The sequence below is a fragment of the Protopterus annectens genome, chromosome 10.part0 (genome assembly GCF_019279795.1).
Source record: "Protopterus annectens isolate FY-2018-M chromosome 10.part0, PAN1.0, whole genome shotgun sequence".
Classification (NCBI taxonomy): domain Eukaryota; kingdom Metazoa; phylum Chordata; order Ceratodontiformes; family Protopteridae; genus Protopterus; species Protopterus annectens.
This window is the reverse complement of record NC_056744.1, coordinates 881189238-881213791: the sequence shown is the minus strand read 5'-3', so window position 1 is coordinate 881213791 and position 24554 is coordinate 881189238.

The window sequence follows — 24554 nt, the reverse complement described above, 5'->3', positions numbered from 1 at the left end:
TCCCTCATCAGGTCCATAATTGAGTACAATCCTCCTGTCGGGATGTACCTTACCAGACACCTGCAGCAACTGGAAAGACCCCACAAGTACCTCACCAAGAGGATCAAAGGGCTCAAACAGATGCCATATGCTGACCGGTTAAATAAACCCCAGCTCTACTCAGTGGCATACCGCCTGTTCAGAGGCGATCTGTGCCTAATGTATAACACCATGTCGAACCCGGAATTAATGGGCATGCTGCACTTGAGAACATCCAAATCCCATTGGGATACACGCTTGAGAGACCTGAGCCTCAGCACTGAAATAAATAGGACATGCTGGAGGGACAGATTCATAACCCAGAGGCTCACTTCTCTCTGGAATAAAATCCCAGTCCAGGTTAGGAAGAGTCCCTCATTGACTCTCTTCAAGAGGAATCTTGATGAGTGGATGGGACATTGTAGGTTTACCCCGGGTATCACTTCTGTGTCACTGTTAGACAGAGGCACAGTATACTAACCTCGGAAAAGGGCATGGCAAGATATATTTACATTGGATGGCGACAGCCAAACACATTCTGGCTAGGTTCTTAAATGCCCTAGGGCAGATTACCTAGTATGACGCTATGAACTTATGTACCTTGTTCCCCATTGGCCCTATGTGCTGTTAATCACCATGGCAATCACAATACTATGACAGCATGTTCAAAGGTCAGTTGTCAGTCACCTCTATGCTACAGTTGTGGAATATATGGGTCATGTGGCAATGTCACAGCTGCCACATGTACACAGTCAACCCTCTCCCCTACACATGGATGTACAACACATGTATGAGATGGAACCACATAACCAAACTGGGGACTAAGCACTCTGAACCCAGTACTGGCATAACCTGTCAGGTGGCATGCAATACTACAGTGACTACAATACCAGTCTGATGTAGACCTACACTGACAGCAATACAAGCACGTGAACACACTGGGCCATTCGTGGAGCCCTAGAATAGCATCCTGCCTGAGCAGCACACACCTCTGCAGCTGGCACACAGGCATACGTTATGCCTGAACACATCACACATAGCACACAAATCCTGTGTGCCAGTCACAGCCTGTACAGCTAGACAACACACCTGCCACAGTTGTGTTAGCTACCTTTATTGTCCGGTACAGTATGGTCACGCTCACCAGGCTGGACAAGGTGAAGGTCATAGTGATATGCCTGTGGGGCACTATGGTCCACCACATAACATAAGCATACAGGTAAGTCAGAGGCATGGACACATATGACTCAGTCATTGTCCATGCCACATACCTTCTCCTGCTGTACTTGTAGGGTGCTGACATCATCAGTGTTTAGAAAGGGGAATGTGCATCCTGTAGTTTGTTCTCCTAGTTGCCAAAAGGGACATTTCCCTCACACACACTAATCTCCCTCAGCGAAACACACACACTTGCCATTTGCAGGATTCAAACCCCTACCTACCTATGTTATGACACTCGAGACAGATTCATTAGCAGAGCGCGCTATTTGCATTACTGGGAGGTTTCCCTTCTCCTGCTGTACTTATAGGGTGCTGACATCATCAATGTTTAGAAAGGGGAATGTGCATCCTGTAGTCTGTTCTCCTAGTTGCCAAAAGGGACATTTCCCTCACACACAATTGCACACACACACACTACCCCCCTCAGCCAAACACACACACTTGCCATTTGCAGGATTCAAATCCCTACCTATGTTATGACACTCGAGACGGACGCATTAGAAGAGCACGCTATTCGCATTACTGGGAGGTTTCCCTTCTCTTGCTGTACTTATAGGGTGCTGACATCATCAGTGTTTAGAAAGGGGAATGTGCATCCTGTAGTCTGTTCTCCTAGTTGCCAAAAGGGACATTTCCCTCACACACACTAACCCCCCTCAGCCAAACACACACACTTGCCATTTGCAGGATTCAAACCCCTATCTAACTATGTTATGACACTTGAGACGGATGCATTAGCAGAGCTCGCTATTCGCATTATTGGGAGGTTTCCCTTCTCTTGCTGTACTTATAGGGTGCTGACATCAGTGTTTAGAAAGGGGAATGTGCATCCTATAGTCTGTTCTCCTAGTTGCCAAAAGGGACATTTCCCTCACACACAATTGCACACACACTAACCCCCCTCAGCCAAACACACACACTTGCCATTTGCACGATTCAAACCCCTACCTAACTATGTTATGACACTTGAGACGGACGCATTAGCGGAGCGCGCTATTCACATTACTGGGAGTTTTTTCCCTTCTCCTGCTATACTTATAGAGTGCTGACATCATCAGTGTTTAGAAAGGGGAATGTGCATCCTGTAGTCTGTTCTCCTAGTTGCCAAAAGGGACATTTCCCTCACACACAATTGCACACACACACTAACCCCCCTCAAACAAACACACACACTTGCCATTTGCATGATTCAAACCCCTACCTATGTTATGACACTTGAGACGGACGCATTAGCGGAGCGCGCTATTCACATTACTGGGAGGTTTCCCTTCTCCTGCTATACTGATAGAGTGCTGACATCATCAGTGTTTAGAAAGGGGAATGTGCATCCTGTAGTGTGTTTTCCCAGTTGCCAAAAGGGACATTTCTCTCCCACAGACTTGCACACACACCAACCCCACTCACACCCACCCACACACTGAGCATTTGCAGGATTCAAACCCCTACCTATGTTATGACACTTGAGACGGACGCATTAGCGGAGCGTGCTATTCGCATTAATGGGAGGTTTCTTTTCTCCTGCTGTACTTATAGGGTGCTGACATCATCGGTGTTTAGAAAGGGGAATGTGCATCCTGTGGGGAGGCAGACGCCAAGCACACTCTGGCTAAGCTGTCATTCCCTAGGGCAAACAGCCTAGTGTTGACCTCTACACCCATATGTTTAACTGTCAAATGCACATTATTTGTTGCTGATAGACTGTTTGCACATCTTTATTGCCATAGCATTCCCTGTTTGTATGAACAACTTGTGTATCTGTGGAAGATGTATGCATATGGGAGGGATCCACTATATCACGTGCGTCTCTGTAGTCATTTAACTGTGTGCACTTGGCAGATTGCTGTAATGTGGTTGGTTCCTGGAATAACACGTAAAAATACCAGATATGTGTGGCCAACTGCTAAACTGAGATTTGGCCTAAGTGTGTGAGCATGCCCAGTTCAGCCTTCCCATGGCATGTTGTCTGACATATGTCTCATTTATCTAAGTGTGTGAGCATGCCCAGTATGAGCATTCCATATGTTGAACTCTGCAGCCCACCACATTTGTGGATGAGTGTGAACTTCAACAAATATCTCCCGTTTATGGTTGTGTGTCATGTTGTGTAGTTACTGTACAACTGCTTTGTGTGTGAACACAACAGGATTATACTATGCCTGCAGGGTTTGCATGGGATACTTTGCATACAGTTGTCAACATCCTTTCACACTGACCTAACACTGTAGTACTGTATAGTGTACTGGTTCAGTACTTTGACTGTGGTGGACAGTATCCTGGGCTTTAGTCCTATCACTGCTTTACATTTCCATAGTGAGCAAAACAGCCTGGTTAGGGGTCAGTTGTGTACATCTGACCATGTTGCATTATGTTCAGATATGAACTACTTAAACCAGGCTTGTCCAACATTGGTAGTGTATTCCACAACATAGGTGTACATTTGCAAACACTAGCGATGTGCTCTAGTCCATTTCTAATGCTAGTCGGAGAGTGTGTTTGTCCTTCGACACACATTGTAAGTGGAGTTTGCCATGACATATGTCATGGTTAGTATACTGTGCCTCTGTCTAGCTGTGACATGACAGTGATACCCAGGATAAAGCTACCATCTCCCATCCACTCATCAAGATTCCTATTGAGGAAAATCGTTGTGACTCTATGGGTAGCCTGTACTGGGAGTTTACTCATGGGTGGGGGTGGCTTTTGTGTTATGGATCATGCAGTACAGCTTGTCCTAAGTAAGTCAGTGCTGGGGTTCAGGTCTCTCATGTGCATAGCTTACTGCCATTCAGATTGTACAAGGTGCAGCATGTTTATTGATACCAGCAACACAGGCAACACATGGCATCTGTGCAAGCTCTTTGATACTCCTGGTGAGGTACTGTTGGGGACTTTACGGTTGATGGAGGTGTCTGCTGAGGTACATCCCACAGGGGCTATTTAGTCAATTGTAACGCTGATGAAGGATGACTGCAAAGCCACAATGACCTCCCCTTATCTAGATCTGACAACCTTCATGATTAGGTGGGTATATGGTATGTTTCTGTAAACACTACAGCACGTTTGTCCAATGCAGGATATCTATCACCTTGTGTCCCCAGGTCTCTCATTACATGTTAAGTACGTAATGGGTTAACACCTATGTGGTAATTGGTGGGCACTTACTGTACATCCACGGGGGTTGACTATACACTTTTCTGCAATTAGCTTGCTGACATGGCTATGGCACCAGATGTCTGTTTCTATGTGGCCCTTTTGTGGGATGCTTGTGTCAGTTGGTGGATCATATATGGTGAGCAGTTTGTAGTCATCTGCAAACATGTTCAGACACAGTCCTTCCATGTTGACCTGTACCTATGGGACATATATACCAGACGAGGGAGATCCCAGGACCAAGCCTTGTGGGATGCCAGTTATATCTGGTTTGTAGTCTAACATGGCTGCAGCATGTCTGACCATGTCTGTTCTGTCCTTGGTCTGGTTTGCAACCCCTCTACTGACATAGGGGTTTATATTTAAGCTGGTGAGCTTATCTATAATGAACACGTAGGGTATTGTATAGAAGCCTTTGCAAGGTCCAGTTACGCTGTGTGGACCACATTGCCCTCATCAATGACCTTAATGACTGTTTCAATTGAGTCAAACATGTTTAGGGGCAGGATCTGCACTTAAGAAAGCCACACTGGGTAGGGTCCGGTGTCAGTAGGTCCCCAATATCTTTATGTCTGCGGTACATGCTGATCCTTTCCATAGCTGTGCAGACCGAGCTTCTCAGGATTCTGAGGTGGTAGTTTTCAGTATCCATTCAGGCAACACCTTTGTTGAGAAGGACCACTGTTGTTGTACACTGCTCTTTGGGTATACATCCTGTGGTAAGGCTGACATTGAGCAGTAGTGTGATTTGGCATTCCATTCGTCTTGGAGTCCATGTTGGACTCAGTCCAGGACACCATCTCATACCATTGCTGCTGTGTGTTTTGCTTGGTAGATGCTGGCTGTTACCTCAGCATCTGCAATGTCAGGGGGCCAGCAGTCTGCTGGGATAGATATTTTGCATTCTGGGGGGGGGGGGGGTTGCACTGCACCTGTCAGGATGTATGTTGGCAATATGTGTGTGTTTGGTATGTTGTTTGTGATATTTGTGTGATTCAGAGCATATCTGTGAATTCCCAACACGGTTCCTACCATCAGTTGTGAAAGCCTTGGGATTATCCTTAGTGTCCTGTACAATTTGTATCTTCATAGGTTCATACTAGGCTATCCACCCTAGGGCATTTGTTAGCCTAGCCAGAGTGTGTGTGGCTTTCGCCACCCCTTGCTATGTGAATATTATGGCCATTTAGGATTTGCTTTGCTGTGCCTCTGTCTGGACATGACACAGTGAAGACCCCCAGTGTAACTCTACAATCATCCATCCACTTGGCAAGATTCCTGTTGAAGAGTGTCAGTGAGGGGCTCTGCCTAACATGGAGTGGGATTCTGGTCCAGGGTGTGGGGAGCCTCTGGATTATGTATCTGTCCCTTCAGCACATCCTATTTCATTATTTGTTGAGGTTGACATCTCTCACTCTCACAGCTCCGATGGCTTTGAGTTTTCTGGGGTGGAGCATGTCCATTACTCCTGTGTTGGGCATGGCCTTGTACAACAGGCATGCAATGCCTCTGTGTAGGTAGTATGTGACTGCATTCAGTTGGGGTGTCTACAGCCAGGCAGCATATGACATATATTTGAGACCCTTTATCCTCTTGGTGAGGTACCCTTGAGGTCTTTCTAACTGCTGCAGGTGTCAAGTAAGGTACATCCCATATGAGGCATTGTACTAGATTATGGGTGTGATAAGAGAACAGTATAGGGGCACAATGACCTTGTTGACGTAGATGTGAATCCTTTCATGATACGGTGTCCAATGTAGACAGTCTTCCTAGCCACACTGGCAATGTGAGTGTCACATAACAGGTTACTGTCCACTTGTGTCCCTAGGTCCCTGATTACTCCTTCCATACATAATGGTTCACCACCTATGTGGTAATTTGTGGCACCTTGTTTGGTATTTGGTGGGACATTCATACTGTCCAGTGTCTTCAGGACGGCTGGGTGGGGTTCCTGTGTGTGTGTGTGTGGTCTGTAGCATGCTACAGACTGTACAGCAGTCTTGCCTACAGTTAGTTGCACATGGGTGGACTCCAATGCCTTGTGCATTGTCAGTTACCTGGACATATGGGTGTCTGTGCTGAATATGGATACTCACCCTCCTTTTATGTTTTGTTCCAGGTTTTGGGGCCATGACACATATGTGGTATAACCTGGTAGTGCCGGTGTGCTGTCAGGAGGCTTGCAGCAGGTTTCTGTCACTGCACAGACATCGATGTTCTCCATACTGGGGATGGCCTCGGGAGCATGCATATTGGGGTTTACACATCTGGCATTGGTCAGCATTACTCATGTTTCTTTCCACTTATGTTTTCTAGGGTGGTGGGTTAGTCTTTTCAGCCTTGCCAACGAAAGGCTGTATGGAGGTGGCAAAAGCCTTATCCAATATCCAGACGCACAGGGGTAACAGGTGCAAGTCATCCCAGGAACAGCTGCGTGGCTGGTCAAGCATGACATCCCAAGCAGACAGACATTGGATCCCCTTGGAATGACACCAGTAAGTGTGCCACTTGCTATGACTGATCATTCAGTGTTTGTACTGTGGCATTATTCTTGGCAAGGGTAGGATGCTGCAAACGGTGAGTGTCATACCGGCCTGGACTACATAATCAGAGAGCTCATCTATGTCTCTTTTCATGTAGTCTAGGGAGGTACATCTCAGGTCATTCACACCAGCATGGACTATGACTGCATCATATTTCTACTTGCTTTGGGGTGACCTGCATACTTGTGTTATGTGGCGTATTGTGGCAGCCTACAGGCAGCTTACTGTGCCCTTTCCCTTGTTCAGTCTGGTGTGCGGGACAGCAGTGTCTCTCGCTATGGAGTCACCTATTACAACTGTATCAGGCATGTTGTTGCTCCTTCTGGCCTGTGACTGTTTGGCACACCAGCTTTGTGTACTATGTGTTGCATGTGCTATGTTTGGAAGTTGTTTGATTGGGTGTCTGCTTTAGAGGCCTCAGTTGGTGTGCTGTGTTTGTAATTTGTGCCTCTGGGAATGTTTTTCTGTGTTTATGTCTTTGGTTTGCAGTTGTGATAGGTCTATGTGGGACTGTGTTTGTGGTGTGTGTGTGGTTACCTTCTCCTCCTGACTAGTTTTGGGAGTACTGAGTTGAGGGAGCTCAGCCTCCAGTTTGGATAGATGGTTGCATCTCTCACATATATTTTTATTTCCTGGGGGGAGTTGGGGGTTGTCTGTGTACTTGGGGCAGGTGTAACATTGCCTCAAGATTCACAGATTCAACTTGTTGTGGCTGGCCTTAGTGCAGGAGTGTCCAACCCGCGGCCCTCAGAGCTCTTCCATGCGGCCCGCGACCCTTAAATTTAATTTCACTTTTTTTCCGTGTGTTTACACGTCCGCGTAGTTTTACTCTTCTGCGCATGCGCCAACTTTCTTTTTTTTACGTTTTTTCCATACCAGCGTCTTTCCGCGAAAACACAGTTCGGGCGATTTTTATAAAGAAAAGCTGCAGGAAGGAGCGAGATCGTAGCGTAGCTGTAGAAGAGAGAGGATTTATTTTATTTCATTGTGTGTACACACCGACTACTCACTACAACGAAAGGTAAGTTACAAGATGAAGTGTTTTGAAGTTAGTGTTAAAATGAGATTCTGATGTAATAATACATTCTGCTCCAGTAACAGGCTACGCTAAAACATAATATTTGTGCTTTTTCTGATCAAACTGAATCTTTGGGGCTTGCATTACTCTCAGTATGCATTTCTACTACACTCACAAGCTTTTCAGTTTTTGTTTGCTCATTATATTCAGTAAAATGTAAATCTTGTAAATTAACTTACTTATTTGTTTTCATAATTCTGTGAAATGATTAAGACCTGAGAGCCCATGAATCTAATTATGAGCTTTGCATTCCTTTTCTGATACCTGTAACCCACTTCGTGTATGCAGCATTATTTATAGTTGTGATTTTGTTTCAGAGCACTGTCTTGGATTGCTTTGCAGCACTATTTCTGTTTTTATCTTTCTTATAAAAAGTTTTGGCTTTATTTTTTCCTTCTTTTCTCTGTCTTTATTTAACATACTTCCACTGCAGCCCTTTTAACAGGATGTATGCAGTTCCATGCATCATGTACATATCAGTTCCTGGAGCTATACTGAATAATTAATCTGCACTCAACTAAACACTCATTATGGTGAACCTAACATGGTCAAATACAACCCTACCTGCAGTATCCTTCAAACACAAAATAAACTTAAAATCAGTGTTTTACAGAAGGGCTTGCCCCCTGCATCCCTCCTCCACTACTTTGAATATACCAACCCTGACATCACGTAACAGTGAAGAAAAGGGCAAATTCCTTCCCCGCCATCTGCAATCTTGGGTAAGACAGCCACTGTGCCGTAACTTATTACAAGTGTAAGTGAATAAAATAGACTGATTTGCTTGTACCGCTAAAGCACATTGTTGATCAACAGCATACATTAATAAAATAGACTTGACATTATGCAGCAAGCCAATGTTTTAACCAAGTGCAGCTTGTAACATTGAATGACACTACCAGTGCGTTGTCTGGTGCTGACTCTGACTCTGCAAGCATACTGCTCCAAACTTGACAGTTTTTGTCATAGAGTTAGATCCTTTCCTTTGCAATGAGTTTCAGCATTTTATTTAATGATTCCAACCCATTTTCAGTCTGGTTAGCTGAGCATAACTTTTTTTGCTGGTAGTGTCACTGCTCACTCCCGGGGGACCTGCATTTTGTAAGAAACGTGTGGTGGTGGCACTGTTGTGTGCAGTTAGTTCTGGTGTCTGTCTTCTTGCAGCTGTATTACTGAATGGGAGCGAGTGTAGTCGTCAGCAGCTGTGAGTCAGTAGGTAACTCCACTCCAGTGTTGCTCCTCTCCATTGTAACCTTTCTGCGTTAAGCACTACTTTAGCTGCTAGCTAGCACATATTTACATCGAACTACAGCCTGCTTTAGATTCTCGCTATTTCATTCCTCACACTGGGGGGATATTTGTGCCGTTGTGAGGCGACCGTCGTGTTTTCTTCCATAGCTGGAACAACTTTCTCCTCCTCCTGGGTGAAGCACGGTGCCGTATCCCAAGACAGTAGTGGAGTGCGAAAAGTGAGTTCAAAGCAGTCCGGCGGGAATGGCTTCTTCTCCTTCAGGTGGCAGTAACGGGGGCACTGTGTTCGGCAGCCTGGATTACTCAGCGGGGCTGGAGATAAAAACTCGTTCCGTGGAGCAGACCCTTGTCCCACTGGTCTCTCAGGTAAGGGTGGGGTATTCAGTGCTGGGTGTAAATATGAGGTAACAGCACTCGAAATGTGTACCTGGAGGCTATAAAATGACGGAATGGCGTTGACAACACAACAAGCAGTAGTACTGGGCTTTTTATTCATTTATTAATTTTTTTAATCTGAGAAATTGCTAGGTCTTTTAAGGTGATGCTTTTAACGTCAGTGGCATGCATTGCTTGCTGCATCTCTCTGGGGATTACAACTTTGAATTGAAATGGTATGAAACGACTGCCACAGTGTGGGAATGGTACTGTGGGCTTTTTAGTCTTTCTGGGGGTCCTACTTTCTTTAATGTTGACTTCCTCTGTGGATTTGTGTTTCGGAGATGTGGAAGCACAATAGGTGGGCTAAAAAGTGTTACTCCAGCTTAGGTGCCATGGCGGCAGGATAACTAAGCTTAGAGAAGCAGTGTGAAGCAGGAGTTAAAAGTCCTTAAGTAGGCTAGATGTGCATATGTGACGGTGCTGGGTGAATTGTTGTACACTTTCAGATTACTCTCATGCATGCTGTTTTCTTCTGCCGTGCAGTTTGTTGCACTCATTCAGATTGTAAAGGGGAACTTGTACCTAGATTCCTAGAACTTCTGCAAAGGAAGCATGTTAGACTCTCAGTAGAAATTTGCTGTTTGTCAGAAACACTGATACCAAAAACTGTTAGTGGAAATTGCCAACCTGTTCTTGGTTGGGTAATAGTCATCCAGAAAGGTAAATGTTGTCAAGCAGAAGCAGTTACAGAAATTCCGGTACACAGCAAAGACGTATTAAAAAAGAATATTTTACATCCCCATCAACCCTTTGTAGTGGTTTTCTTCACAGATGTAAGACAAGAAATGGGGATAGTTGTCATACATAAAAGTAACAAGTGGACTAGAAAAGTGAATGACAGATAAAACCAAGTGAAGTGGAGCTATTCCAACTGTGTATATATTTTGGTGTTTATCTTTCTACTTCATTTCACTTGTCTTAATTGCTTTATTTCTTAATGTAATGGTGCAGGGATCATTTTCAGTTGTAACCCTGGCCATAGACATTAACAGGTAAAAAAAAATTGTATATTGATAGAGATTCGCAAATAAGTCTCTCCAAGTAAGACTATATTCATAGTACAGTAAACTAGGATTGACCCCAAAGCTGACATTCCACAATACATACTGAGTGTAGCTGAATTGAACTTTGCGAGCACCGTCATAGATGAGAATGTAACTGTAAGATATCTATGTCTGATTTCTGTGTGCATGTATTAGTCTTTGTGTATCAGGTATGATCTCATACAAATTGAAAGGTTTGTACCTGTTAATTTTTTTTACAAATAAACTTTACTAAGATGTTAGAATGGATTTAACTGTTTTTTAAATAATTAGAAAGAGATATTGAATTTTAGGGGAAATATTATGCATTTATTAATTTATTTATATTATTTATTGTTCAAATTAACCTACAATACAGCCACATTAGTCCACATAAACCAGTGTTTTTGTTGCTCTTCAGTTAATGTGAGACCTTTTTTTTTTTTTGGTCCTCACCTGCCGTTTGCCCCCAGACCATTTTTGTTAACCCAATGCGGCCCTTGCAACTGAAAAGGTTGGACACCCCTGCCTTAGTGGATTGTATGTGTGGACATATTTTATTGCCATACTACTGATCACTGATTACTTCATTGTTTATGTTTGCTCTATCATGTAGTAGCTTCCTCATTCTCTTGCATGGTTTGGTTATGGCTGGTGTCCACCATGCCAGATGCCTGTGTGTATGGCATTGTGTCTTGTTTTAATTTAGGATTGCATAATCCAAGCATTCCTGGCAGTGTTCATGGAATGGCTGTATTACAGGTTCTGAGGTGTGGCCCATATTTTGCACCTGCACAGGACCTTTAATGGATTCCACATCAGTTTGGAGGAGTACAAATATTGCTTTACACATGTTTTCCACTGTGGTTTTCTGGCCAGGGACTGTGGTCAGGATTTGTATATCCAGTGTGATTACTCTATGGTCTGGTTTTACCAGTGAGCAATACACTTCTCGTCTTGCCATCCAGTACCCATGTTGCTGATTATCACATCCAGTATGCTTACCCCTCTTGTGGGAGTGGTACTCTGTTCCTGGGCATTTTGGTTTATGGATTCTATGAACTTTTATCCTACAGTGTTGGAGCTAGTATAATGCTCCCAGTCTATGTCTGGGTATTTTCGGTCACCCAATATAATGTGGTTTGGAGGACTTGATATATTCATGTATTCTAGCATAGGCCAGGTGCAGTTCCTGGTGTTGGGACAGTAGTCTGTAGCAGGCTACAAACTGGGGGTCAGTTTTAGCCACTGTTACTTGACCAAGGCTAGTCCATGCTGCTTCTTGTTGTGGTACCAACATGGGGGTGTGGTTATCCTTGACAATTATTGCTAGTCACCCTCCTTTTGTAGCTTGTTCCATGTTTTGAGGCTGTACAGCACAGTATGAGGTGTAACCTGGTTGTGTTAGGGTGCTGTTGTGAGCCTTGACCCAGTTTTCTGTTACAGCACAGATATCAACATTCACCATACTGGGTGAGTTTAGACTGCATGCATCTTGCTGTTTCGACTTATCTCTTATCTTATTCTTATCCCTTCTGATACCTATGGAGGTAGGTTTGTGTTTTGAGCCTTACCTATTCAGGGCACGCTGTGAGTAACAACAGCCTTTGCCAGTATCCATACGGCCTGTACTGATAGGTGCACGCCAGTCCTAGCAGGTGGAGCATCATGTCATGCTCAGCATGTCATCCCAGGCTGGCACACATTGGATCCCCTTTGACTGCGATACTTCAGTCAATTATTGCACTTGATCATCTCATTGTCATATTGTGGCATGATGCTTAGTGAGGGTAGGATGTTAGTCAGGGTCCTCAGGTGTGCATATAGTACATGGTGTTACATTACTTAACACATGGCATTCATGCCTCAGGTGGTGCTGCAGGGCTGCCTCTGTCGGATGCACATATTACACTCCCTGTACATGTTTGTGAGCAGGTCATGTCATTTTAGGCATCCCTGTTATTATCTGAGTGAGTCAGAGGGGGTATCATTCCCAGGGTTCCTACTTAGCCAGTGTATGTGCTATGCGTTGCCTCTTTGCCAAGGCCAGGGCATACTGGGCATGCCTCCTTCTGGCTACTGGGGCAGGCGCAGGTTGTTCCTCCTCCGAGTCACGCTCTGCCTGTGATGGCCTTGGCAATGGTGGGGGGCTGTTTGGCCTGGCCCTATGCTGGTCCTGCTGCAGCTGTTTTTGCAAGATCATATTATGTAGCATATCACATACCATGACAATTTGGGTACATGTAGTTGGTGTGTACTGCAAGGCTCTACCAGATGTATCCAGACACCGGAACCGTGACTTGAGCAGCCCAAACACACGCTTTATTACATTACGTGTTTGTGCATGTGCGTCATTATGGCGTTCCTGTTCAGGTGTGTGTGCGTTTCTGATGGGTGTCATCAGCCACAGCTCCAGTGCATAACCTGCATCCCCCACCACTAGGTGTCCATGCGGGATGTCCCCATTGGCAAATGTCTGGTACAGCTGCATCAAATGCCAGATGTGGGAATCATGGTAGCTCCCAGGGCAGCCAGCACACACATTCATTATTATGCCCTGGGCATCACACACGACCTTGCAGTTGATGGAGGTGAAGCCCTTGCGGTTAATGTATGCCCTACCCCACTCACCGGCTGGTGCTTTGATGCGTATGTGCGTGCAGTCTATTGCACCCACTACCTCATGGTATTCCGCTATTTGCTGGAAGAGACGCATATTGCTGGCCAATACCTCACGGGCACTGGGGAAATATACATGATCACCGACGTGCTGACATGGCATCCAGGAACTGGTGCAGTACCCTGGAGGCTGATGCCTGTGATATCCCCATCATATCACCAGTTGGTCTCTGTAAAGTACCTGTTGCTAGTATTCTTAGGCCAACACATACCTTGGTTTCCATTGGGATGGGTTCCCCTCTGTTGGTTCTGTGTGTGAGGCGTGGCCTGCACAGCTCCACTATTTGCTGCAGGAGGTCTCTGTCGACTCTATAGCGCTCTACTATCTCCAGCTAATGTAACCCGTGGTAGGTGACCCTGGGCCTGTACACTCTTCTCCGTCTCCTCACTGTGAGTTGTCTGGCACCATCTGCATTGTCACCACCATCAGCAAAGTCGTCTATGTCTCATTATGACAGCTATGGCAGTCCCTAACATTTCTGCTCTGAGTTCAGCTTTTTAAGTTTTCACTTCTAATAGCTTACTCCTGTCTTGCAGTGTCTCTTGAGAGAAACATCTTGCACTGCTGTTTGCAGATTTTTAAGTGTTGGGCTGAGCTACTATTCTGCCTATGTAAATGCCTGCTTCTAATTGTTTTCACCTGCTAGCTCCAGCAATATTCCCTGGTAGCTTCCTACTAATTCTGTTGCTTCCTTTTTCCTTTCTGTTTCCTCAGGGGGGAGCAGTGTGTATACCAGCAGAAACACGCTCACAGTGGCTTACACGCGCGCATACATGCTTACACGGCTCAGAATAGTCTTATTCGGGTTAAAACGCGCGCACACCAACTCAAACAGTGTTAAACAGCTACCAACATGCTCCCACATGCTCAGTCTGCCTTACACGCGTGCACACTGTCTTACTCGCGCTTCATGGCGCGCACATGTGCGCATGCACGCCCAGCAAGAAACTTTGGTGTAGGCAACAGTGTACACCTTCCATTTCTTGACTTTCTCATGCTTATCTAGTGGCACACCTCTTTCCATGATATCTGTCTGACATCTGTCATGTAACTCTGACCTCCAATGAACTACATTTCTTTCTACCATTCCCCCCTGTGATGTCACCTATCTCCAACTCTGTTCCTCCCCCTTCTGTAACTCTTACACTACTCAGAATGTGCTCATTTGCTATGTGACAGTGGAATTCAGTATCCTAACACTCATTTGCATCAGACTGCCTACTAATGCTTAGTTACATCTCTTAGACTCCGCTTCCCACCTTAGCAACCACTACACGGTGGCCATGTTGTTTTTGGTCTGCTGGTCCCCTGCATTGAAATTCCATGTATTGCATAAAACCCACATTTGTGGGTTTATAACCTTCGTTTTTATGTTTTATACAGCGCAGCCCGTTTCCGCAGGGCTGCGCTGGGTTTAAACATTAATATTTTTGCATCGGGTTACCTTGCCAATGGCCACATATTTGGCCATTGGCATGCTGCCTGACACATATGCACCCTTTATTTGGAGCTGACATGGCTCCATTGCGGTTTTTGCAGAAACGTACTCAGTTGTCAACTGAGTACATTTCTGCAGCTAAAACGGCTCTTACACGGGCGGATCTGGGCTTCCTGGATCGCTAATCATCCTCATTTGCATGCTATTCGGCTGCAAGTGAGGTGATTAGCTTATCCACGCCCACTCCGTGTACGAGACATTTTAGCTTGTCTCTTACACGGACTTTGGGCTGTTCCTGGATCGCGAAGGCTGCATGGAGTCTTACACTACTCTTAGACTCCGTGCAAGCCTTCGTGAATCCGGCCCATAATGTTGCAAAAGTTGTCAATGATACCTGCTGACTGCAACTAATCAGTACATATTTACATTTGTTTTGTAATGCAATATGCATATCTGCATAAATATATTTCTGTAAACATCTCAGGCACTGTGGAACAGCATTTTACAAGCCTAGTCATTACACAGGTCAGGAATGATTCTGGAGACAAATGGGTGCTCAGTTCCAGAGAAAATATGAATGATTTTCCAGAGACATTAGGAAAATGTGCTGTATGTTAATAATCATATCAACAACATGAACTAGAAGGTGTTTATATGGTACTCAAGGGTATCAAATGAAAGTATACACAATGCTGAAAAATACTTTGCACTGATATTTCGTATCTAGCTAAAACTGGTTTGCAGATATTTGCATTTATTTGTCCAATAAATATGCAGATTTGCATATAATTCATAATTATGCAAATAACTCAGGCTCAAGTCACCTAGGCAGTGAGAAATTTCCCTGTGGTACTTTTTGTTGGGGACACATGGCTGAAGTGACATTCAGCTGCAGAGAAATATGGCTATTGTGAATTCCCTGTGGGCAAAGAGAAGAATGTGGTGACATGCCAACAACTTCAATAACCAATGCACATGGGGAAAATAATGCCCATGGCCCCCAAGGCAACATGAGACAAAAGGAAGTATTACTTGGCAGGCTGGCCAATGGGCACATCAGCGACAGTAAAAATACAATGCATAATGGACAGTGCCTTTATGATTGATGTGTGTGGACCACTACCACCTTTCACAGTGTCTAGAAAACATTACCTAAACTGTATACTGCAGCATAAATGTGACTACAGTAACATGTGGGTTTCCTCCATGCTGTAGCACACTTCTACACATTGTAGTTACTTTAAGCATACACTGTACCCTGACCACAACACTCATTACTACTTCTGCCCCCAGGCACTTGGTTATTAAAGCTGTGGGCATGGCAGTGTGTGTTCTTCTCTTTGTCCACAGGGATATGCAACAGCCATATTTCTCTGAATGTCACTTCAGCCATGTGTCCCTAACCAAATGTACCACAGGGAAGTGTCTCGCTGCCTAGACGCCAGAACCCAAATATCTCAAAAATGGAGTAATATCTATAGAACTGCTTTGCAGCAAATTTGACCGGCACATTTGCCTGAAGACAAGTCACACTGATAGGGTCCATCTGCTACAGTTATAGAGAAGTTTGTTTGCATAATTATAATAATGTTTACATATTATCAAATTATTTCTTCAATATAAAATTATGTCTGGCTATCACATTATCACTGTGAAGAGGAGTGTGTGCTGAGTAACTTTCCCATTTTAACTTTTTGTAACTTTTATATAGTTTTTGAGATACATAAAATTTGTTTACAGGTAGGTTAGACATCTGTATTCTCAGAATTTTAGGTCAGGTGAATGCTGTTCAGGCAGGTACTTCAAAGGTGTCAGGAGGTATGAAATTCCACTCAGGCTAAATCTGAAAGAGTTAAAAGATTATTTACTGTTGATGTCCTTCACTTAAGGAAGATCAGTGGACAATACTGAAAGGAAAAAAAAAAAGGTAAAGAGGAGAGTTAAATATCTAGGATAATCAGAGCAGCAAGTTAGCGAAGTCATGTGATGAAAAGTCTGCAGGTAAAAAAACAAAACAAAAAAAAGAAAAAACTTGGGTAAGGAAGACAACAGAGGCAAAAGTGAAGCACAAAGTTCTAATGCATCTGCCAAGACAAAAAGTACAGTTTTGTACCTACCATAAATGTAGATGTCCTAACAGGATAGCATCTGCAGTCCTTACAAATGGGGTGTCCTGTCATCAGGCAGCCCTTCGGTCGGGTTGTCCTGTCGTCAGGCAGCCCTTCGGTCGGCCGGATTCCAAAGTCTGGGTCTGGCCTCGGCTGGTGTCACACTTCACCCGACGTCATAGCTGCAGTTCTTCGGGTATAAAGGCATCAGCCGACGCCATTTTCCTCAGTGTTTCTTGCCCCAGATGCCAGTTGCCCTCTTGGATAGCTAAATTTTTTGGATAAATGCCAATGTTTCCAAATAGTAGAAGGCAAACACAAAAAATAATCATGTATGTACATATATACAAACAAATACACCATAAGAGATCCCCCCCAGCTAGCTATTAGGTGGGTAAATACCCTAGGAATACCACAGAGGGGAAGGAGGGTGGGTAATCCTGACTGCAGATGCTATCCTGTTCGGACATCTACATTTATGGTCGGTACAAAACTGTACTATGTCCTTCAAGGATGCATCTGCAGTCCTTACAAATGGGTAGAATACCATAGCCAAACTAGGGGAGGAGGAAGAAGAAATTATGGTGTAGTTAGGATCCCTTGCAAAACAGCAGTGGCAAACCCTGCTCGGGATCTAGAGTATAAAGGTAAGTTGTAATGCTTGGCAAATGTATGCACGGAGGTCCAAGTAGCAGCCTCTATAATGTCCTTGGTAGCCACTCCTCGTAAGAAAGCTGTGGTAGTGGCTGTAGCCCTTGTAGAATGAGGCCTTATGTTCTGTGGAATTTGCTTTCCATGGTAGGAGTAACAGAATCTAATGCAATTTCCTATCCACTTGGAGATTGTCTGTTTGGAAATTGCTTTTCCTTCCCTTCCTGTTGCATATGCTACCAGAAGCTGGTCAGATTTTCTATTGCCCTTGGTTCTGTCCAGGTAGTAGTGTAACTGTCTATGTACATCCAAGGTATGCAGCAGCCTTTCCCCCCTGTTCTGTGGATTGGGAAAGAAGGTAGGTAGGTGGATTGCCTGGTTTAAAGACACTCTGGATACCACCTTAGGCATAAATGTAGGATTAGTTCTCATGGACACTCTATCTTGATGGAAGATTAGGAAGGGTTGTACTGCCATTAAAGCCTGTAGTTCCGAAACCCTTCTTGCTGAGGTAATTGCCAGCAGGAAAGCAGTTTTCCAGGATAGGTGTTGAAGATCTGCTGTTGCTGCTGGTTCGAAAGGGGGAAGTGTCAATTTTTCTAGTACAAAGTTCAAGTCCCATGCTGGTAATGGTGGTTTCCTGGGAGGTTTTACATTCTTAATTCCTCTCAGAAACTGCCTGAGTAGAGGATGCGAAAAGACAGGAGGATCGAAGCTGTATTCTGCAGAAATAGCTGATGCATGTATTTTGATGGAGGAATAGGACAGGCCTGTATGGAAAAGCTCTGCCAAATACTCCAGGATGTTGGCAATGTCTACCTTTGACACATCTTTGCCCCTGTCGGTACTCCAAATGAGAAACCTTTTCCATTTTCCTGCATAGTTCCTTCTTGTTGAGGGTCTGCGGGCCTCAAGGATAATGTCTTTAACCCTTTGGGATAAATCTGGGTTAGTTGCTCTTATGTAATGTTCCAGGCAGTCAGTTGCAGAGTTTTCAGGTTTGGATGCAGGATGTTGTAGTTGCTCTGAGTTAACATCAAGGGAATCAGGGGTAGTGTCCACATTCTCCCCCGAGACATGCTCCTTAGTAATGGGTACCAATGTTGTCTTGGCCAGTCTGGAGCTATCAGAATTATCCTTGGACGTTCCTCTTTGATTTTCAATAGCACCTTGTGCATCAAAGGAAGAGGTGGGAATGCATATGCTGTCAGGCCTTTCCAACTGAAGGATAGAGAGTCCACCTTCCAAGCAAGTGGGTGGTATGTCCTTGTGCAGAATTTCTTGAGCTGGTGATTGAGTGGGGATGCGAATAGGTCTATTTGTGGCAGTCCCCATTTCTTTGTGATGGCCTTGAAGATGTCCGGGTGTAGCATCCATTCGTGTGCATCCGAGGTAGTTCTGCTTAATATGTCTGCTAGGATGTTTTCTTTTCCCGGTACAAAAATTGCTTGTAACTGAATGTTGTAACTCAGAGCCATATTCCATAGGTCCAGGGCCATTCGGCATAGAGGGTATGAATGAGTGCCTCCCTGTTTATTGATGTACCACATGACTGTGGTGTTGTCTGTCCTTATCATCAACTGGCCTTCTTGGAGGAATGGTCTGAAATTCTGGATTGCTAGTTGTACTGCCAGCATTTCTTTTTGATTTATGTGCAGGTGCAGCTGCTCTGGAGTCCATAAGCCTTGTATGCACTTGTCCAGCATGTGGGCCCCCAGCCGAGGTCTGAGGCGTCCGTTGTGATGGTTTGGCTTGGTTGAATGCTGTGGAAGGGCAAACCTGGGTTTGACTGGCATGCCTGAGCCCACCATAGGAACTCTTGTTTCAGGCATGGAATTAGTGGTATTTCGGTTTCTAAGCTGTGCCTGTGTTGAGACCATAAATTCTTTAGGTACCACTGTAGCTTTCTCATATGCAGTCTGGCATGGGGGACCAGGATTATGCAGGATGCCATGAAGCCCAAGGCCTGCAGTACTTTCCTTGCTGTTAGTTTGTTCTGCTTTGTTAATGCCAAAAAGTAGAGAGGAAGTTGTTCTTGTTTTTCTGCAGTTAGGAATGCCATCTGTTTTACTGTGTCCAATTCTGCACCTAAGAAGGTTATTGTTTGGGATGGTATCAGTCTTGACTTTTTTATATTGACTGTGTATCCCAGGGCCTGTAGTAAGCAAATGACTCTTTGTAAGTCTTCAGTTAGCTTGTTTTTGTTGTCCGCTTGTATCAGGTATGGATAAATTTGGATTCCCTGAAGCCTGCAGTGAGCGATTACTGATGCCAGGCATTTCGTGAACACTCTGGGTGCAGAAGATAAGCCAAAGGGCAATGCTGAGAATTGATAATGCTCTGATCCTGCAAGAAATCTGAGGTATCTTCTGCAATGTGGTCGTATGGGGACGTGCAGGTATGCCTCCTTGAGATCTAGAGTTACCAGCCAATACTCCTTGCCCAGCATGGGAAGACGTTGCTGTAGGGTCAGCATTTTGAATTTTGGAACGATGATGAATGTGTTTAAAGCGGACAGGTCGAGAATAGGCCTCCAATTTTTTTCTTTTCTTGGTACCAGGAAGAGTCTGGAGTAAAATCCCTTGCCTTGCTCCATAGGTGGTACCCTTTCCACAGCTCTCATCCTTGCTAATTGAGCTATTTGTTTTAGAGCTTCTGTCTTTTGATTTGGTGGTAGGTTTGGCATTCCTCTTTTTCCGGGTAAAGTGTGGAAATGAAACCTGTAGCCTTGGTCTATAGTTTGCAAAATCCACTTGTCTCTTGTGATATAGTGCCAGTTTTTTGAAAATAGTGTTAACTTTCCGCCTAAGGGTGCTGCTATTTGTTCCCTGGTAGGCGGTGTCAAAGCCAAGTCACTGTGATTGTCCTGTTGCAGTGGTAGTGGTTGTGTCTGTGCCTCGTTGGTTGTTACCTTGCCACTGGCGTGCCCTGTAGGCACCTCCTCTGGATTGATTTCTGCCTCTTGAACGCCTATTCCTGCCTCTCTGAGTTTTGGAGGAGTCTGGAAAGGACCAATTTTTGGAAGGCCAGTTCCTGCTAAACCTTGGAGGCTGAACCTGTAAGAAATCTTTTACTGTTTGTACAGATTTTGCCTTCTCTTCCATTTTCTTCAGTACCTGTTGGGCAGGAGAACCAAATAAACTGACCTTATCCATAGGAGCATCTAATAGCTTTGCTTTAACATGATCCGGCAAGACCTGCTCTTTCAACCATGCATGCCTTCTTATAACTGTGCCAGTCATGGCTGATCTAAATGAAGCCTCCAGTGCATCATAGCCACATTTTAAGGAATGGTTACTAACCTGCTGAATGTTATTCACCATTTCTAGAACACATTTCTTATCTAAAGAATCATCCGAGGACAGTTTCTTAGTTAACTGATCAAGCATAAACTCTTGGTATTGGATCATATGAAACTGACAGTTCAATGCTCTAGCTGAGAGAGTAGCAGAGGTGTATACTTTTTTACCCCATCTCTCTAAGGACCTGGATTCCCTTTCAGAAGGGAGAGGGTTTTTAGCTGAGGTCGAAGCTACTGCTTTAGGCCCCTGGGAGATAGTCTCAGGATCTGCGAAAGGAGCCTTGTATAAATGGTGATGAGTGTCCGGGACCCTGTAGAACCTATCGGGCTTAGCAGGGGCTGGAGGTAAAGTATCAGGAGCAGTGCAAGCATCATTAAATGCATCATCCACAACAGGAAGAACTGGAGGTATAGCTAAAGGCCTATGTTGTGGTAAGTGTAAAAAGGTCCAAAGCCTTTTCCTTGAATCTGAAAAATCTTGCCCCTGCCATTGGAATTGCTCTCTCATGGCATGTAAAGTTTCCCCAAAAGAAAATTCCTCTGGTGGAGAAGCAGAAGGAATCGATTCTTCAGCATCGGAATCTTCATAAGTAGAAAAAGGAGCCTCTGGATGGTCTGTATCATCAGAAGATTCATCTGAGGACACTGGCTCAGGGGGCTCTGCTCTAGGTCTCTTTTCTGGAGGTTGAGAGGCCCTGTCTGGGTGAGATTGGGATCCCCTAATTAAAGAGATGAGATCCTCTGCCAGAGTAAGCATTTGGGAACTAGAACTGGGCCTGTGAGAGGGGGGCTTAACAGGCACAGACTTAGAAGTTTTGGCTGCTTTAGCCCTGGCAAAGGCCTTTATAGACATGGCTGCAGGAGGCCTAGCAGCACCACGTGCTGGGGTAGAAACATCCAAAGGGATGGTGTCCGATAAATCTGGTGAAACCACAGTAGTAGGTAAAACTTCAGAGGCCGATTCAGCTAGGGTAGAGGGGGCCTCGGTCGTAGTCATGGATTCGGCTGAAGATTGAACCGTTTGCTCGGTTTCGGCCGAAACCGAGACACTCGAGGTTTGCTTAACCGTGGTTTCGGCCGAAACCGCTGACCGCGAGTGTCAGTCCTTTTCTTTGCGTTTCTTAACAATTTGAGTAGTCGGAGGATCCGACGGCATTATGTATGCAAAATCTGAGCCGAAAAACTGTTCAGCAAACTCCGACCGACGTCTAAGCATTCGTCGGTTGAAAGAAGCACAGGCTAAACAAGCTGCTACGTCGTGGTCTGGGCCTAAACAAGGTAAGCAGTAAGAGTGGAAATCTTTATGAGGTATTTGTTTCCCACAAGTTAAACAGTTATTCACTTTTTCTGACATCGGCTGAGGCAAGAAAGAGTCCCCAACGGGGTACTTAGCTTTTTAGAAGTCTTCGAAGTAGTATTCGGTAGTAGTAATCTCTGGATCTGACCGACCGGCACTTGCGAACAGCTTCTGCTTCGGGCGCCACGCGGCAAGAAAGACTGGGGAAAATGGTGTCGGCTGATGCCTTTATACCCGAAGAACTGCAGCTATGACGTCGGGTGAAGTGCGACACCAGCCGAGGCCAGACCCAGACTTTGGAATCCGGCCGACCGAAGGGCTGCCTGACGACAGGACAACCCGACCGAAGGGCTGCCTGACGACAGGACAACCCATTTGTAAGGACTGCAGATGCATCCTTGAAGGACATCTACTTAAAACTGCCAGTGGTGGCTCTGCACAGAAACGATGGAAGGTTATTATGACACAAAACTGGCATAAAATTATTAGGCACAAACAATGTAAGGCCACAATTTACTGCAGTTTTTGTTCAGATATTTGAGTTTCCAAATGGACTTGCTCTGTGCCCTGTATAAATACATAACTGTATTAACAAGATGGGTATGTTCTGAAAAGGATGGGTGACCTCTGGCGAGCCCCCCCCAGTTAAAATATGTGCTGACAAATACATACATACATGCAGATTAAACAGGCATGTAAATTTACATCTATACACATACAACCATGTGCATCAGTATCAGATGAATGCATCAGTTATACAACTGCTCCAAATCTGCTATAAGGAAAATTAGTAATATTCAAGTTTTTGTTGTAAATAATATTCTGCAAAATACATAGTCACTTCACATTCTTACAGCTCTGCTCTCCACAATTTTGTTTAAACAAAACTCTTGAAAAGGTGAGAGTTATGATAGCGGCCTAAGATCATAATTAAGGCAGGTCACTGCATGGAGGACATTGCAAACTACTTAGGCAGTTTTTGCAGGTGCCTCTAATTTTGGGACCATTAAGGTTTAAAAAAAAAAAAAAAAAAAGAAACAAAGAGGAAAGAATGATCCCTGAATGAAGGAGAATGCCAAGACCATCACTGTTAAAGGTTAGGTCAGTGCTAATGTAAAACACTGGTAGGACCAGTATTCAAAAACATTCTGCCTAGTACCTACTCAGTTAAACAAGCAAGATCTGATGCAAGTTACACATATTGAATACATGATCAGTTATCTGAACCAGTTGTACACAGTTATAAGCTTCTTTCAACAAAGTATATTTCTAGAAGCAGAATAATAAGGCTATAGACCACAACAAAATTGCAATGTTATCAATAAATACTTTAGATAAAGCCAGAAAACTGCCTGGATAAAAAGGATCACGGCTAGTCACAAAGAAATACACCTTTTCAAAATGTTTCAAAATTAATTTCAGTTGCATAGTTTACAGTACAGAAAAATAACTTAAAACATGAAATTTACAGGCTCAACAGAACTTTTTACAACAAATTTAAAACACTTAAAAGTCCTCAATTTCCTGCAGTTTAACTCAACCACCGGGTTTTTTTTTCTCCTGACAATATGGTTCCAGCCTTGTTTAGGTAACATAAAAATCCCTGTAGTACAAACTTTCATTTCCTTGCTTAGGAATCAAAGGTAAGGAGGGGATGTCCACCTAATTTTTTAAAGCTAAGCTTTTCACATACTTTAGCAGAGAATTTTGTCTCTGCCTGCATGACATATCACAGACACAGGGAAATCTGCAGTTTTCTCTGTGAGGTACTGCCCACAATACTACACAGGCAATCAGCCCTGCTAAGGTCACTAGCTGCTACATAAATAAAAAAGGCAAAGTGCTGTGAAACTGTGTTCCAATGCCTTTACTGCAAAGAGGAAGAGAAAAACCTAGTTGATAGGGTTACCACCTGTCTCTCACAGCAGAGCAGTTTTAATTTGATCTGTTCTGTTCTATGGAAGTGGGGGGTATGGGAATGAAAAATGTTTTGATATTTTACAAGGAAAAATATTTTTTTGACTTTTCTCCAAATGTCATAGGAAACTAAACTGTGATACTACATTTAAGGCATAAAAAGTAGTATAAACAGCTGACACTACACATTACAGTGTTTGTTTTTGATAAAAGGATGAAAATTATTTTCCATTTAATGATGGCATGGTTTTCTCTGCACAATCTCAAGTTTCAGCAAGAATGTCCCACTTTGGGCATCTAAAAGTATGGCAAAAGACAGGGGTCCAGGGAAGTAAATATTGTGGGAAGAAATAGCCAGGAAATTGTTATGGCTAGGCTTGTATAGGCCCTAGGGCCAATAGCCTAGTACCAACCTATGAAACCTAACAGTTGATTATAGTT